A 17,938-nucleotide genomic window follows, 5' to 3' on the forward strand; every position below is an offset into this window, starting at 1 on the left:
TTGTGATCAAGTGGAAGTGTTGGCTTTGAGGTTGAGTAAATCTCGGATTGAACCTGGACTGCCACAGGCTAGTTATTGACCTTGGGCAAGTCATGGAACTTACCAGAGATTCAGTTTCTTCTTAAGTAACATGAGTTAAAATTCTTATCTGTATTGTAAGGGGGATAATGTATTTAAATAATAGCACACTTTAAATGGAAGCACCTTCTAATTGAAAGATGATTTATTATTACTCTTACACATTCAAAGTAGCCCAGTTTAGTGGAATGAGGTTTGTGATAGAACAGAACTGGATAATATTCTGAAACATAAGTATACAACTGGCTTTCAGTGGCTTCTAGTAGCATGAAATCCAGTTGTCAGTAATTTCTTCAAACTCTTGAAAATAAAGCAGGATATGTTTTCATTAACTGAAATGGCCAGTAATCTTTCAAAGGTTTTTCTCAGATTTGGATTGTATTGTATTGATGAGAAAAACATTTAAAAAGTAGTGTATGTAAATCTTAATTAACATTGCATGTCTCTGGAGAGAATTAAAACTGGGGCATAAAATAGAAAGTAGTTGTAATTTTAGAATTAAAATCAATAGAAGTAGCATGATTCAATTAGACTTAAAGTATTAGCAAAAACTTACAGAATTTATATGTATATATATAAAATTTGTAAAAGAAATAAAAATGGAATTTCTACCTTCAAATCATTGTGATGGTAATATAGAAATATATCTTGGAAACATGAAGTCTTTTTTCATTTGTAGGTTTAAGATGATACCGTTGTATGTAACCTGCGTAACCTGTTCTATGTTAGATTGTCAGCTAATGTAGTTTGCTTTCTGATGTATTTTGTAGTTAGTAATTTTTAATTCATAAATGTACTTTATACTCAAAAGGTAAAAATTAAATAACTTGCTTTAATAATACTTTTTTGTCTGTGTATGAAAGAAGAGTAGAAAGTTTGTAATTCAGTATCCCTTTTTAGGGGTTACAGGTTTTGCATAATTTTGAGAGAAATTTTCAAATATATTTCTTTGTGTCTCTTTTAAACAGAGTTTACCTTTTTGTTTTTTTGATCACTCAACTATATTGCATGCTCTTTGAGGTAGAAATACTGTTTAAAATTTTATCCACCACTAAAGTTACATAATAGGCAGCAAATAAATAATGGTCAAATTGAAAAATGGATGGATATATTTAAAATAATTGATACGGTATATTTATACTATTTTTTAAAGAGTTGAAATTATGTTTTTGCTGCAGTTGTGGATTTTTGTAAGGTTATTCAACTTTCTAAATGACTTTTCTGATATTGTAAAGTCTTTACTGTATATGTATGTGTTAACTGTGTTTTCCTGGATCATTATTTTTCAACATCTTTTGAATCTTAAAATTGAGACCATATTATCTTGCTTTGTAAAGCCATCAGAAGCTCCCATTTTTCCCGCCTGTCTTCTCATAAAACTTTAATAAACCATTTATTTTGGTATAAGAGATGAAATACTAGTTGTATAAAGATCTATCTAAAATGTGGGCAACAATAGAGACTGTTAGAGATGATACTTTTCTCAATGACCTTTTCCACTTAAACAAAGTATGTGACCATTCCATGGATCTTTGCAGTTGTTAGTTGTGGAATTTGCTTGTCAGGAAATCTAAAAATGACTAAACCTTCCTTTAATGTCTGTCTCTTGGATGATCTCAGAAAGCTTTAGGAAGGATTGAGAAGGTTTATTTACCCCTAGAATGTATAATGAACAGAGTACAGTTAATTTTGTTGGTGCTGCCAAATCAGGAGTGAATTACTGTGCAAATGTTTAACAAATGCCAGGCAGTGCTTTGCTCAAACCAAATGAGTATTCTTCTAGAGCTTGTTTCTATTTTAAAGCATATTTCTTTTTGGAGTTATGATTTGGTCTCTAACAAAGGTAAAGAATCATTGTATCCAGAAAAAAAGGCTGATATCAAAGATTTTAATATCACCAATCTTAATGGAAACTGCTTCAGTGGCTTCAGATAAGTGTAAGTAGATTTTCGTGAAAGAACCTTTAGATTTTGTGGAATGATAGTTTTTTTCTCTTGAACATTTAACTTGTCTCTACTAATTTCTGCCTAATATAGAAACTTTGAGAAGCTGGGAGAAGAAAAAAGAGAATGAATTACTTTAGAATTACCATTTTATGTTTCGTAGGTTACTTATTTGGAGAGCTAAATTGGATTTTGACATTATTGGGATTGTGTTCAAGATGGACTTGGAAAAAAAATTAGATGCCATCTGTTCCAGATTCCTATTCCCACACCCCTTCATGTTCTGTGCCTTTGAATTCATCAGATTTTTTTTTTCAAAAATAAAAATCCTCAGTGGATTTAGGTTATATAATTTCAGCTATACCAGTGAACGTGTAACTAAAAGAACTTGCGTTTAATATTGAGTTACATAGACAGATCACAGGCATTGGTTAAAAGTAATTGTTTCTTCAAAGTATGTGAACATTAGGTAGCTAAACCTTTCCTGTCAGTAATGCTTACCATTGTCTGCTTATTGGTGGAAGTTGCTTAAAAAAAAAGGATTATGGAGATACAGAGTAAACATTTTTTTCCTCTTATATTACAATCAGAAGAGAAGCTTCTCCTGTGGATTTTTTTATTTAGTGATAAGTCCACTTAAATGTAACTTTCAATAGTGAGTTTTGCCTTACTTTATGCCAATTGCTATAGTTTTCATCTAAGTGGTACCTTACAGTTCACAGGGCACATACTTTTCGCTTTTCAATTTGAATCGTAATGAATCCTGAGGACAGGCGTTTGGACTTACTGAGCTGGAAAAGACTGTATCTTGTTCAGGTTACAGTAGTCAGGCACCTAGCATAGACTAGAAAGACCCAGGCATCTTTGAGAAACAATAAAGTAGAATTAGTGTGGTATCCCAGAAATGGCTTGAAGAGAGAGCCTTCTGGATAGAAGAGAGCCATGCTTTGTCTGCAGTAGGAATGTTTGGGTGATGTAGGAAGACAGATCGACTTCCTTTGTACTGCTATAGTCTCTTCCTCACTCAGAAGCTCCAAGCGGGCAGTGTGGTAATGGCAGGGGCTGGGATGTCAGGGCTGGGAATTGTTCTTCAATAATTGCTCACCCATCACAATGGAGACATAGACATAGTGGGGAAAGGGATATTCTCTTGGATTTTGCCTTGGCCAGAGAAGCTGAGTGAACGGGTAGTCATTGCCCTTCCCATCAGAGAGAACTTGGTGCTGGGTAAGCCTGTCAGAATGCCACAGTTTGAGGTCTCTATCAAAATGCCACATAAAATTTCCAAGAGAGGATAGCATTGGACCCACGTTGATTTCTGTAGTTTACACATTCTAATTCTTAACCTAGAAAAAGGAGCATTGAGGATTTTTGGGCCTCTGAATGAAAGTACTATACATTACATCCATCTTGATGGGTTTATAAATGTACTTTAATTTATCTTTTGGTATTAATGAATGATGTGAAATGTTTTAAGTTGTGTGTGTGTGTGTGAGTGTCCGTGATGATCACAAGATCTTGGTTCTTCAGGCTAAACTGCTAACTACAGATGTGGTCAAGCAGCTTCCCAGCTGGATTTCTTTTTCATCTCTTAGAGATCACTCTCTGAGCAAGGATATGACCAAGCTAGGAAAAAGGCAAGGTGATTAAAGTTAATTTCTTTTAATTTAAATTTATTGAAATGTTTATTCAAATTTGATTTTATTTAAGTAGTTTTTTCACTTTGCTATAATCTCTGTAGTTCAAAGTCGCAGTATATGCTCTTTGAATTTGTGGATGGCCAATTTTCTTTTTTTAATTAAGAGTTTATTTTTAACAGTTTTAGGTTTGCAGAAAAATTGAGCAGATAATTTCGTATCTTTCCAAATCCACTTAATTCTCACCCACCTTACACCCCCCACCAGGTTCCCTTATTAACATCTTGCATTAATGTGGTACATTAGTTGTAATTAATGACCCAGTATTACTGATACATTATTATTAACTGTAGTCCATAATCTTCATTAGGTTCACTTTTTGTGTTGTACAGTTCTGGTTTATAACAAATGTATGATAACATGTGTCCACCATTGCCTTGCAGTTTCATATAGAATAGTTTTACCCCCCTAGAAATCCCCTGTGTTTTAACTATTCGTCCCTCCTCTCCTTTCCCCAGAATCCCTGATGACCACCGACCTTTTTACTACTCTATAGTTTTGTCTTTTCCAAAATGTCATATAGTTGGAATCATATAGTATGTAGCTTTTAAGACTGGTTTCTTTTACTTAGCCACATGCATTTACGATTCCTATGTGTCTTTTTGCGGCTTGATAACTCATTGCCTTTTACTGCTGGATAATTTTCTATTATATGATTGTACTACAGTTTGTTTATCCCGTCATCTATTGTAGGACATCTTGGCTGCTTCCTTTTTTTTTTTTTTTGGCAATTACAAATAAAACTGCTATGAAGAAGCATGTGCAGGGTTTTGTGTATACATAAGCTTTCTACTGCTTTAGGTAGATAAATATTATTGCTGGATTGTATGGTAAGACTGTGTTTAATTATGTAAGAAACTGTGAAACTGTCTTTCAAAGTGGTCACATTAGTGTGCATTCCCATCAGCAATGAATGAATATTCCTGTTGCTCTCAGTCCTTGCTAGAGTTTGATATGGTCAGTTTTTTTGTCCTTGAGCCATTCTAATAGGTCTTTTAGTTTGCAATTTCCTAATGGTATACAGTGTTGAACACCTTTTTTGTAAGCTTATTTGCCATCTTTTTATCTTTGGTGAGATGCCCGTTCAGATCTTTTGTCCATATTAAATTGAGCTGTTTTCTTCTTGTTGAGTTTTAATTAAGTTTTGTATATTTTGGATACAAATCCTTTATCATCAGATACATTTTTTGCGAGTATTTTTTGTCCAATCTGTAGCTTGTCTCTTTATTTTCCTAGCAGTGTCTTTCATTATATGAAAGTTTTTAGTTTTAAATAAAATCCAACTTTACAAGTTTTTCTTTCATTGAGCTTGCTTTTTAGTGTTGTCTCTAGAAACTCATTGCCAAACCCAAGGCCACATAGATTTTTCTCCTATATTACCTTTGAGAATTTTTATAGTTTTGCATTTTACACTGGGTTCTAAGATCTGTTTTGAGTTTGGGGGGAAGGTTTAAAGACTGTGTCTATATTCGTGTTATTGCACAAGGGTATCCATTTGTTTTATTAAAATGTTTTCTATTCTAAAAATGTTAATGTATTTTTTTAAAAGACTTTTTTAGGGCAGTTTTAGATTCACAGCAAAGTTGAGAGAAACGTGCAAAGATTTCCAGTATACTCTCTGCCCCTACACATGCATAGCCTTCCCCATTGTCAATATCCCCTACGGTGTAGTACATTTGTTACCATTGATTAACCTACATTGACACATCATAACCACCCAAAATAGTTTAATTTAGGGTTCATTCTTTTTACTGTACATACTGTAGGTTTGGGAAAATGTTACTATACATGTATAGTAAATGTATAGTAAAACGTATAGTAACATTTTTCCATCATTATAATATCATTTAGAGTATTTTCTAAATGGAGGTGCTGAGGATTGAACCCAGGACCTGATGCATGCTAAGTGTGTGCTCCACTACTGAACTATACCACCTCTCCATTTTGAGTATTTTCAATGCCCTGAAAATCATCTGTGCCCTACCATTTTATCCCTCTCTCCCACCCCAACCCCTGTTTTGTTTCATTTTGTTTTAAAAACTAAAATGAGTAAAGTAATGTGTGGGGATGGTTTTGAAAAGAGATTTTCTAACATTCTGAGATGTAATTAGAAACATTGTTCAAAGTCTTGGGTTTCCCTTTCAAAAAGGTTGATATTAGGTCATTTGGTGTTAATTGACCAGTGCTTTAATTCTTTGAGACATGTAATTGGGCATTAGAAGTGTCAGCTAGATGTGGCACTGTCTACATGACAGTTGCAGGTGGTAAAGGGGCCCGATGAGAGATCTAAATTGAGAATGTCTGAACGATCACTAAAGTTAAGGTGCTTTGCCACTTACTGTTGTGCAAGTTTCAGCTATACAGATTTCTTGGCTGCTCTCTCCAGTACTTGTTTTTTCCCATTACAGCTGTTGAAGACCATCCAGGAACTTGAGCTGGCAAAGTTTGAGTAGGAAGAGATACCATGGGCACTGCTGTAGTTGCCTGATATTTCTAATCCGATTCAAGAGTGGGTATAGCTATTCTAAAGAGAATAAAGTGCTATCCTGAGGCACTGTTTCTCACGTAGCCTAAGTAGTAATTGTTGAATCCTCAAGTGTTGATTTTATAACTGGATCCTATCCTGGATTTCTAGGACACCTGTTTTCCAAAACATTTTAACCTTAATTGGTATTTGATATCCAGATACTCTGGTCATCTAAGGTATGATGCAAAAAATGTTTAATAACTTTGTTTGATGTATTTTGCTTGCCTTCTCACCTAGTTAAATAAAAAGAAACGCGATGAACGATCTGTTTGTGTGAAAGCACTTGGATTTTCCAGAGATAGATGCCATCCAAATCGATCAATACATCAGCTCACTATGTCTTTAATGGGATCCATCTGGTTAATGCTTGTGTTTCTTGAGTTTCTTAGAGTGTGGACTCATAAAGCTAGAAGGAAACATGGAAGTGGTCTAGTCAGACTTTCTTGTTTTACAGCTGAGATTCCTTAAGTGCAGAGAGGCTAAGAGACTTGATCAAGATACCTAATGAGTCATGCTGGAACCCAGGTTTCCTGACTTCTATTCCAGTTCTATTTCTGATACAATATACTACTTTGGGTTTTTTTTGGGGTTTTTTTTGTTAATGAAGAAATTATGATATTATAAAAAGTAAAATTTCCAGGAAATTTAAGTAGACTATTAAACTACTACAGTATTAGAATTCAGTATATTTAGTTGAAGTCCTAGTTCATTTCTGAAGTGTTGAGTTATGTGCATTTCTTTCAGTACCAGATGTCACTGGATCTTTAGTTAAGAGCAGATTTGTTATTTTTCACATTCTAGCTAGAAATCAGCCAGTTCAAAAATAATGAAGATATTATAACTTATATTTAGCAAGCACACATTTGGCTGCATTAAAATGAATCTTAATGTATTTTTTTCTTTGCCCAGTGGAGATTATCTGTTAATATTTCATGTCATAAAGCAACAGTGGAACTCTGCTTTATGTGGTGGTATATTTATAAAACTAGAGTGGAGTGTTATGTAAAAACTAAAAGTACGGATTAATTTAATATGCATCTGGTGAATGCAGGGCTTGAAGGATGCACATCTGTTGAGAAAACAAATCATAGAGCTATTCAAAGCTTCAGCAGCTTTAAATATGTGTGCTTTGATTCTCTTTAACTGTTTTGAAACAGTCTTTAATGGATTTAGAAAAGGCCATTTGCTCTAAGGAAGCAACTATGAAGCCATTTATGATGCTATTCATCATTTTATTATTCTCCACAGCATTTTGATACATTAGTATTTTTCTTTCCAATTTATTGGGGAAGGAAGGAGTTTAATGACTCACAATAACAAAATGAGTTTGTTACAGAAATGTATTAAAAAAAAGAGAGAGGGAGGATAGGTTCATGAATTAGATAGACTAGAAATATTTAAAGCTCTGAATTCCAGTTTGAGTCCACAGTCAGTGAGGAAATAACCACTGAGTTCCTACTGTGTATTATCACCGTACTAGTGCTGTCGTAATACAGAAATTAAAGCTGTATATATGATCGTTGATCAGTTTTGAGAATGAAACTTAAAATGAAAGATAGAGTGTAATACCGTCTGATATGTAACTAAGTGCAAACTTGATGATATAATCTGGTAACACTATAGGAATTTAGTGGAGAGAAAATTCAGTGAGTGTTCATAATTCTGATGGGAAGGAGATTGAAGGTAAAGTAGTGGATCTCAGCTCTGGCTGCTTGTTAGAATCACTTAGGGAAACTTGTCCCAGGATCAGTTGAATCAGAATCTCAGGTGTGGGGCATCCATAGGTTTTAAAATCTTTCCCAGGATGATTGTAAAGTGCAGGCAGTGTTGAGAAACCGCAGGCTTAAAGGATGGGTGTGATTTGAGTAGGGAAGAGTGGGGGCAGCTAAGTTAGAGCAGGGAGGGAGAATCGGGCACAGCCTGTGAAACTAATCTAATCAAAGGCACGTGTACTGGTTAGGGAGTAGGGAGAAATAAGATTCAGGAAGCAGAAGGGGGTCATATTTTAAGCAGTACTTCCCAAAGTGTAGTTCCTCAACCTGCAGCATCAGCATACCTGGAAATTTATAGCAAAGCAGATTCTGAGGCTCTGCTCCAGACTTACAGAATTGGAAACTGTAGGGGTTCCAACAATCTGTTTTAACAAGCAGTACAGCTGTTAATAGAGGATAGTGAAAACAGGCAGAGGAAATTAGATTTGATGTTGTAACTAGGAAGGACCATTGAAGGTTTTTTAAGCTGGGGAGTAACAGGATGTGTTTGTATGTATGCAGAGTAAATCTGACTATGATGTGCAGAATCCTTTGGATTATTGAAAAAAGAATGAAGGAATCCAGTTGAAGAGATTTAGACGTAACCTAGTGGATATAATCTAGCAGCAGTGAAAACACAGAAGAGTAGTAATAGTGACAGTTGGTTGTCAAGTGTTTATGTAACCAGGAAGGAAGATTACCTCTGACTTTCACACCATTGGTAAGTGGGAGACACAGGATGTTAAACCCAGGCATCTCTGCCTCTGAAGCCTTTTGAAGAAATAGCTAATAGTAACTGGAGACCAAGAGATAAAGAAGACTCAGAAGTCAGTCGTAGGTGACAGATAGCAAGTGATTGTCAGAATGAAAATAGGGCTTACGGTAGGTTCCAGGGCAAGTCATTTCAAACTATCTTGTAAACGTGATTGTGAGAAATAACCTATGGAAATTTTTGTGTCGTGCTTTTTAGGTATAAAGTTCAAAGTAACTTGTGGTAGCTGAGTTTCTGAGTTTTCTTTGGCCTTTTTACTCATGGTGACTACATTTGAAACCTCATCCAGCTTTAAAAAAAATTTTTTTAGATTTTAGAGTAAATAAGCCTGTGGGTAAATTACGCCTGAGAAGCTTTCTGTAATACCACACTTCCCTCTCTAGAGGAATACTTTGATTTAGAAAAAGGCAGGAGCATCTTATCTTGAGACACTTTAAGAAATATTTCAGTGTTATTTTGTTTTAGTTGGGAAATAATAGTAAATAAAAAGTAAAATAATTTATCATGTTTAGGTAATTGTTTTCATAAGATGTTACCAGTTCTATTCTAACACCTCCTTATTTATTGAGGTAAATTTCACGTAACATAAAATCAACCACTTTAAAGCGCACAGTTTGGTGGCATTTGGTACATTCACAGTGTTGTGAAGCCATAATCTTTATCTAGTCTCAGAACATTTTCATCATCCCAAAAGGAAAAATCCCATACCTGTTAAGCAGTTACTCCCCATTTCTCTCTCTCCACAGCCCCTGGTAAACACTAACCTGCTTTATATCTCTATAGATTTACCTATTTTGGATATTTCATATAAACAAAATCATATAATACGTAACCTTTTGTGTCTGCTTCTTTCACTTAGCTAACATTTTCTAGGTCCATTCATGCTGTAGCATGTATCAGCACTTCATTTCTTTTTATGGCTGATAGTCCATTGTATGTCTGTACCACATTTGTTTATTCATTTGTCAGTTGATGGACATTTCTGATTGTTTTCACCTTTTGGTTATTGTGAATAGTGTTCCTATGAGCATTAATGTATAAGTTTTTGTTTGAACACCTGTTTTCAATTCTTTAGGGTATGTACCTAGGAATAGAATTGTTTGGTCATATGGTAATCCTACATTTTACTTTTTGAGGAACCCCCATCTGTTTTCCAATGACTGCACCATTTTACATTCTCACCAGTGATGTTCAAGGGTTCTAATTTCTCTACATCCTCACTGAAATTTGTTATTTATTTATTTTTTAATTATAGCCATCCTAGGGGGTATAAGTGGTATCTCATTGTGATTTTGATTTGTATTTCCCTGATGGCTAATGATGTTGAGTATCTTTTCCTGTGCCTGTAGGCCGTTTGTGTATGTTTTTTGATGAAATGTCTTTTCAAATTCTTTGCCAATTTGTTTTTCATTTGTCTGGTTGGGGCAATTAGGTTTATTTACTTATTTTTATTAGAAGTACTGGGGATTGAACCCAGGACCTCATGCATGCTAAGCACATACTCTGCCGCTGAGCTAATTTTGAAATTAGGAAGTGTGAGAATTACACTCTCTTAAGGAATGTTAAGGGTTCTAATTTCTCTACATCTTCACCAAAATGTTTTTGACATGTGTCTGTCATCTTTTTTTCTCTCTGAAGAACTTCTTTCGGTATTTCCTGCAAGTCAGTCCTACTGACAACAAATTCCCTCTTTTTTCTTGTCTGAAATTCATTATTTCTCCTTCTCTATTGAAGGATAATTAAATTGCATACAGAACTCTAGGTTGGCTTTTTTTTTTTTTCTTTCATCACTAATTATTCCATCCTCTCCTTGCTTGTAGGGTTTGTTAAAAATAAATGCTGTCTCCAGCAATGGGCTTATGGTCCCGGGCTTTTGCTTCTGGTTAGTTGGGCTTTTCGCTATCTTCCTCTCTCGACAGTTTTCTGAGCAGTGATTTACCCCGTGACCTCAGTTCTGTGAGAGATCTAAGAAGAGGTTTTGCTTTTTAGCTTTCTTATTGTGGGGACAGGAACCATGACTTTTATACTCCTAACATGTCAGAGTAGAAGTGGTAATCTCTATAGAAACAGGCTTTCTTTTTCTGCAAAAATGGTCATTGGGATTTTTACAGGGATTGTGTTGAAGCTGTAGGTTGCTTTGAGTTGTATTCCTGTCGTAACAATATTAAGTCTTCCAGTCTTTGGACAGCAGGATATCTCTCCATTTAATTCTGTCTTCTTTATTTCTTTCAGTGATGTTTTTTTCCAGTTTTAAGTATTCAGTTCTTATACGTCCTTAGATAAATGTATTTCTTATTATTCTTTTTGATGCTATTATAAATGGAAATGTTTTCTTAATTTTATTTTCTGATTGTTCACTGTGTATAGGATTACAACTGATTTTTGTGTTGTATTTATTAACTAATACTTTTTGTGTGTATATTCTTTTGGTTTTCCATATATAGGATTATGTCATCTGTGATACTTTTTTCTTTTAAATGGAGGTACTGGGGATTGAACCCAGGACCTCAGGCATGCTAAGCACTCTACCATGGAGCTATTCCCTGTCCTCCCTTGTCATCTGTGAATGGAGATAATTTTATTCTTTTCTTTCCAATCTGGGTGGCTTGCCTTTCTTTCTTTTTTTTTTTTTTTGCCTAACTACTCTGGCTAGAACTTGCAGTACAGTGTTGAATGAAAGTGTCAGAGAAGAGCATCTTGGTCTTTTTTCCGTTCTCCAAGGGAAAGCTTTCAGTCTTTTCACCATTGAGTATGTTAACTGTGGGTTCTCAATAAAAATCCCTTCATCGTGATGAAGAATTTTTTTCTCCTGCTAGTTTGAATGTTTTTATCATGATGGTGTGTTAGATTTTGTAAAGCTTTTTTTTTCTTTTACATCAGTAGAGATGATCATATGGTTTTTCTCCTTCATTCTGTTAATGTGGTGTTATATTGATTGATCGTCATTGTTGACCCACCTGGGATAAATCTCAGTTTGTCATAATGTGTAATCCTCTTAAGATGCTGTTGGATTAGATTTGCTAGTACTTTGTTGAGGATTTTTGCATCTATATTTGTAAGAGGTATTGGTCTGTAATTTTCTTTTCTTGAATGTTTTGACCTGGTTTTGGTATTGAGATAATCCTGGCAACACACAATGAGTTAGGAAGTGTTCTGTGCTCTTCTGTATTTTGAGAGAGTTTGAGAAGGATTGATAATTATTCTTTAAATGTTTTGTAGAATTTACCAGTGAAGCCGTGTGGTCCTGGGCTTTCCTTTTGGGGGAAGTGTTTGATTATTAATTCAGTCTCTTGTTGTAGTTCTGTTCAGATTTTCCATTTCTTCTGGAATCAGTTTTGGTACTTTGTGTGTTTGTAGGACCATGTCCATTTCATCTAGGTTGTGTGATTTTTTTTTGGTGTACAGTTATTCATTATATTCACTTATAATCATTTTTATTTTTAAGGTCTGTTGAATTGTCCCCATTTTCATCTCTGAATTTAGTAATTTGAGTCTTTCTTTTTTTCTTGGTTAGTTTAGCTAAAAGTTTTTCAATTTTGAACATCTTTTCAAAGAATCATCTTTTGGTCTTGTTGATTCTGTTATTTTTAAAAATTCTGTTTTAGGGGGGAAGGTATAGCTCAGTGGTAGAGTGCATGCCTAGCATGCATGAGGTCCTAGGTTCAATCTCCAGTACCTCCATTAAAAACAAACAAACAAACAACAAACATAATTCCCCCTCCTCCCAAATTCTGTTTTGCCCCCACCCTAGTCTTTATTATTTCCTTCCTTCTGTTAGGAACAGCTTTGGATTTAGCTTGTTCTTCTCTTTCTAGTTCTTTAAGGTGCAAACTTAGGATATTGATTTGGAGTCTTTATTGTTTAATATAGGCATTTATACCTATAAATTTACCTTTCAGCACTGCTTTTACTATATTCCATAAGTTTTGGTATGTTGTGTTTTTGTTTTAATTTGTTTAAAGGTATTTTCTAATTACCCTTGTGATTTTTGTCTTTAAACCATTGGTTATTTAAGTGTATGTTATTCAATTTTTACATACTTATGAATTTTCTGGTTTTTCTTCTGTTAATATTTGGTTTCATTCTGTTATCATAAAAATACTTTATATGATTTCAGTCTTTTAAAATTTATTGAGACTTGTGGCCTAACATTATCCCTCCTGGGGAATATTCTATGTACACTTGAGTAAAATATGTATTCTGCTCTTTGTTAAGTGGAGTGTTTGTATATGTCTGTTAGGTCTGGTTGGTTTATACTTTCATGCAAATACTCTATTTCCTTATTAATCAACTGTCTTCTTGTTCTTTCCATCATTGAAAGTGAAGTTTTGAACTCTCTGTTATTGTAGAAGTGTCAGTTTCTCTCTTCAATTCTGTCAGTGTTTCTGTGGTTACCAAGGGGAAAGGGGGAAGGAAGAATAGATTAGGAGTTTGGGATTAACAGATACAGATTACTACATGTAAAAGAGATAAACAACAAGGACCTACTGTATAACAAAGGAAACTACATTCAGTTTCTTATAATGAGCCATAATGGAAAAGAAACTGAATATATATATGTATGTATGTATGTATGTATATGTATAACTGAATTGCTTTGCTGTACACTGGAAACTAACATTGTAAATCAAATTCACTTCAATAAAAAATAAGAATAAAAATATTCTGTCAGTTTTTGCTTCATATGTTTGGTGGCTGTTATTAGGTTTGTTTATGTTTGTAATTGCTTTGTTTTCTTGCTATATGGATTCTTTTACCATTGTAACAATTTGTCTTTTGTAATGCTTTTGTTTTAGACTCTGTTTTGTCTGATGTTAGTATAGCCTCCTTTGGTTACTCTCAGCATGGACTATCTTTTTTCATCCTTTTATTTTTAAGCTTTTGTATCTTTGACTATAAATTGAGTGTGTGTATAGAATTTACTTGGATTGTTTTTAACCCATTATACCAGTCTCTGCTGTTTAATTGGAGAATTTAATCCATTTACATTTAAAGTAATTTATAGGGAAGGACTTACTTCTGCTATTTAGCTATTTGTGTTCTATGTGTCTTACATCTTTTTTGTTTCCCAATTCCTTCATCTCTGCCTTCTTTTGTGATTACAGTCATCCCTCAGTATCTGCAGGTGATTGGTTCCAGGACACACTTTTGATACCAAAATCTGCTCTAGTCCCATAATCAGAGCTCCAAATCTGTAATTCCTCATCTGCAGATACAACCAACCGCGAATTATAGTAGTACTGTATAAATTTATTGAAAAAAATACATGTATAATTGGACCCGTACTGTTCAAACCTGTGTTTAAGGGTCAACTGTAGTTGATTTTGAGTAGTGTACTGTTTTATTCTCTTCTTGTTTCTTTTTGTATATTGTACAGTTTTTTTCCTAGTGTTACTCTGGGAATTACAATTAACATCTCAATCTTATGACAATCAAGTTTGAACTAATGCCAGCTTAGTTTTAGTAGTACACAAAAACTTTGCTCCCATGCAGCTCTACCCCTCGCCCTTACTTACGTTGTTATTGTCAGAAATTTTACCTTTATGTATTGTGTTCCTGTTGACATAGATACTTAGTTATAAACATATATTTACTGTTTTATGTTTTCTTATTTCAAGTCATATATATATAAACTGAAAAAGAGGAGTTACAAGTCATTAATGCAGTAATACTGGTTTGTGTATGTACTTATGTAGCCATCTTTACTTGTTCTTTATTTCTTTGCATGACTTTGAATTATTGCCTAGTGTTCTTTCATTTCAGCCTAAAGAACTCTATAGTTTAAAGTTCTTAGAGTAGGTCTGCTAGTGACAGACACCCTTGGCTTTTGTTTATCTGGGAATGTCTTAGTTTTTCTTTTATTTTTGAAAGAAGATTATGCAGGATGTAGAATTCTTGGTTGATAAACTGGCTTTTAATCTTATGGAGGATACCTTGTACCTGATAAGTTGGTTCTCTCTTGCTGCTTTCAAGATTCTTTGTGTCTCATCAGATTGACTGTAATGTATCTTGGTGTTGATCCCTTTGAGTTCATCCTGCTTGGAGTTAGTTTAGCTGCTTGGATGTGTAGATTCATGTTTTTCATGCAATTTGGGAATTTTACAGCCATTATTTCTTCAAATATAATTTCCATCTCTTTCCACTCCCTCTGAGACTCCCATTATACATTATGGTGGTAAGCTGGCTGGTTGGTGTTCCACAGATTCCTCAGGCTCTGTTCATTTTTCTTCATCCTTTTCCTATTTCTTGGACTGGATAATCTTAATTGACTTATCTTCAGGTTTATTGATTCCTTCATTTTCCTGCTCAAATGTTGGTTGAACCCATTTAGTTAATTTTTTACTTCAGTTACTAAACTACTTAGCTCCAGAATTTCCATTTGATTCCCTTTTATCATTTCTATTTCTTTATTGATACTCTCTACTTGGTGAGATACTGTTTTCTTGGTTTCCTTTTAATTCTTTGTGGAGTCCTTTGCCTGGGCTTCCTCAGAGACAGTTTCTGTATTTATTCTTTTTTTTCCTCTGTGAATGGTCTGAACTTTCTTGTTTCTTTGCATGCCACATAATCTTTTGTTGAAAACTGGACATTTTGAATATTATTATGTATTGACGACTCTAGCCGTCAGATTCCTCCCCTCCTCATGGTTTTTTGTTGCTGCTTGTTGTGGGATGTTATTAGTTTCATTGTTGTTTGTGTAATATCTTTTTAAAACTGTTTTTATTATGCATGTATTCTTTGCCATGTGTGGTCATTAAAGTCTTTTTTACATACCTTAGTCAACTAGTGTTTTGACTGTATTTCGTGAACACCTGGACACTAGAAATGTATAAAATAAAGAAAAATTTTTAAAATGCTCCCCTACTTTTGGCTGGATGATGCTGTGTTTGGGTACTCCAGTGCTTAGTCAGGCTGTTTACAACCCTGCCTTAGCCTTCCTGTTTGTGTGGAGCCTAAAGATCAGCGAGAGGTGGAAATCTTAGGGTCTTTTTAGACCTTTCCCTATGCATGTGTTCAGCCTTCAGCGTATGTGTGGCATTCTAGATTCCTTGTTACAAAGGAAAGTTTACAAAGCACATTTCTCTCCTTTCTCAGTCTGTCCCTAGGCTTTAAGTTCTGTGTCTTACCTTCCCTTTTTTCCTCTCCTCTAGGCTGCTTGCCCTAGGAATGCTCCAAGTCAGACAAAACAAAGACATTCTTGTGCTAGCTTTTGAGGAAGCTGCCAGTCAAGTCATAACATTCAGCCACAATTCTTTGAGAGTAAAGTTCATATTGCTCATTTGGCACTGTCAGCCTGCATCAGTAGTGTAACTGCCATCCTCACTGTCCCTGCTGAGCTGGGGAGTGGAGAATGGTAGGTAGGCAATTAAAAACCCCACAGCACTTTCATATTCAGTGTAGCCATTTCTTTCTTTACCTAGCCTTCCCTTGGTTGTTGTAATTTTTATTAGATTCTACAAAAGTTGATTCTGACTATTTTTTCCAGCGTGTGGCTGTGTGTGTGTGTGTGTGTGTGTGTGTGTGTTGTGTGTGTGTTGTGTGTAGTGTATGGAGCCCTGGAGTTCCCTATTTGTCAATTTTGGTGATATACTTCCTGCTGCCTCCTTTTTCTCCTTTTGTTTTCAGACTGAATCTTCTCAAAGCATCTATCTTAATTTCTTACAATATTTTTTCAAGAACTACAGCATATTTATAAAGAGTCACATATAGTTGAAAGTCTAAAAGTGAACACTGTACTCATCACTGTAGTAAAGAAATAGAACATTACTGGTATCTTAGAAGGCTCTTTGTGCCCCTTCCTTTTTCTGACCTAGGAGGAATCATTATGCTGAACTTTGTGTTAGTTAGATAAGCAAATAAGTAGGAAAATGTTATCCATAGCTAGGAGAAAAATCAGTCAATAGAAACAGACCTAGGAATGCTGAAATGATAGAAGTAGTACAGCAACAGTTTAAAAACAATTATTTAAAAGTCTGATTTAAAGAAAAGTGTGAAAATACTGAGGAAGTACATAAGCCAGAACTGGATAAAACTTTTCAAGCTGAAAAATACCTGCATTGTTGCTTTTAATTCAGCATATTCAGTTTTTAGGAGGCAGGTTGTTTGAGTAATCTGCTATATTTCCATTTGCAAAGCTCCATCATACCTGCCTCCCTCACTCCCACTTTTTTTATGTAGTAATTTCCAAATTTTCCTGTTAACTGATTTCGTCATTTTTCTTATCATCTTTACCTAATGTCATAAGTTTAAAAAATTGGAAACATAAATTCATCTTAATTTTAACTTACCAAATGAAGAATGTTAGTGATACTATTTCTTTAGACAATAAAATGCTGAGATCCAAAAAATGGGCATGTAATGAAGACAGTGAATGAAAGCAGTTAGAAATAATATGGTTAAAGTAGGAGCTAAGTATTTACTATAGAAATATTTGAGAATGATTAAATACAGGATTGTATTTCATGAAGCATGTTCACATTTTTACTGTATTTATAAATTTAACAAATTATATTTTAATTTAATACATTTTAATATATGATAAATGGTAGACAGATAACATTTTAAATTTTTATTATATATGTAGTTAATCATTATCTTTGTTTTTGAACTGTATACTTTTTATATGCAAGGCTGTGCTGGATACTTCTTGTTAGGGCAGTACTGACAGCATAAACCTCTTTACGCACTCAGCTATGATTAAGCTAAGGTTTACATCCTTGGTATTTAAATGCCACCTCTCAGTTACTAAATATACTTTAAATCTTTGTAAGTTGCTACACTTGCCAGTACTGATTTCAGGGCCATTGAGATTTGTCTGTATGTGGATAAGGTTAGCACAATGAATTCTTTCTCTTGGTTAAAAAATTTAATTCTTTTTTTTCAAACATTTTATGACTTGTTTTGAATGTCTCAATTTATGGTTGAGAACGTTGAGATAAGAAGTGTTAACTTGGGTCCTTGGTTTTTATATGTGATTAGAATTCGGAATTTTTAGCCCTTAGTTCAGTTCTTACATTCAGTTCCTCTATATGAGATGTTCTTCCCTTTTCACAAGAGTTGTGTGCCTTTGGTTTTCTTGCATTGGTTTTCTTTTGGTACTAAAATATATTAAGATGTTGAGTTGGTTATCCAGAATCGTTGAGTATTTTTTGTTTGTGGGTAGCTAAACA

General features: G+C 34.4%; 1 protein-coding gene across 16 annotated transcripts in view; it reads left to right on the forward strand.

The window, feature by feature from the left end:
- The window catches only part of CSNK1G1 (casein kinase 1 gamma 1), a 149,309-nt gene that overhangs the window by 1,679 nt on the left and 129,692 nt on the right, over positions 1-17,938 (forward strand). Inside the window, exon 1 of one of the 16 annotated variants that reach the window (XM_072962251.1) lies at positions 3,196-3,248. The exons of 12 other annotated variants lie outside the window; for them this stretch is intronic. The gene's annotated coding sequence lies outside the window, so the exon portion shown is untranslated. Of the gene's footprint in view, positions 1-3,195; positions 3,249-3,641; positions 3,664-17,938 lie in introns of those variants that run through there. 3 more of the 16 variants (XM_072962252.1, XM_072962250.1, XM_072962255.1) reach the window with 3 other exon arrangements.

The sequence above is a fragment of the Vicugna pacos genome, chromosome 6 (genome assembly GCF_048564905.1).
Source record: "Vicugna pacos chromosome 6, VicPac4, whole genome shotgun sequence".
Taxonomy (NCBI): domain Eukaryota; kingdom Metazoa; phylum Chordata; class Mammalia; order Artiodactyla; family Camelidae; genus Vicugna; species Vicugna pacos.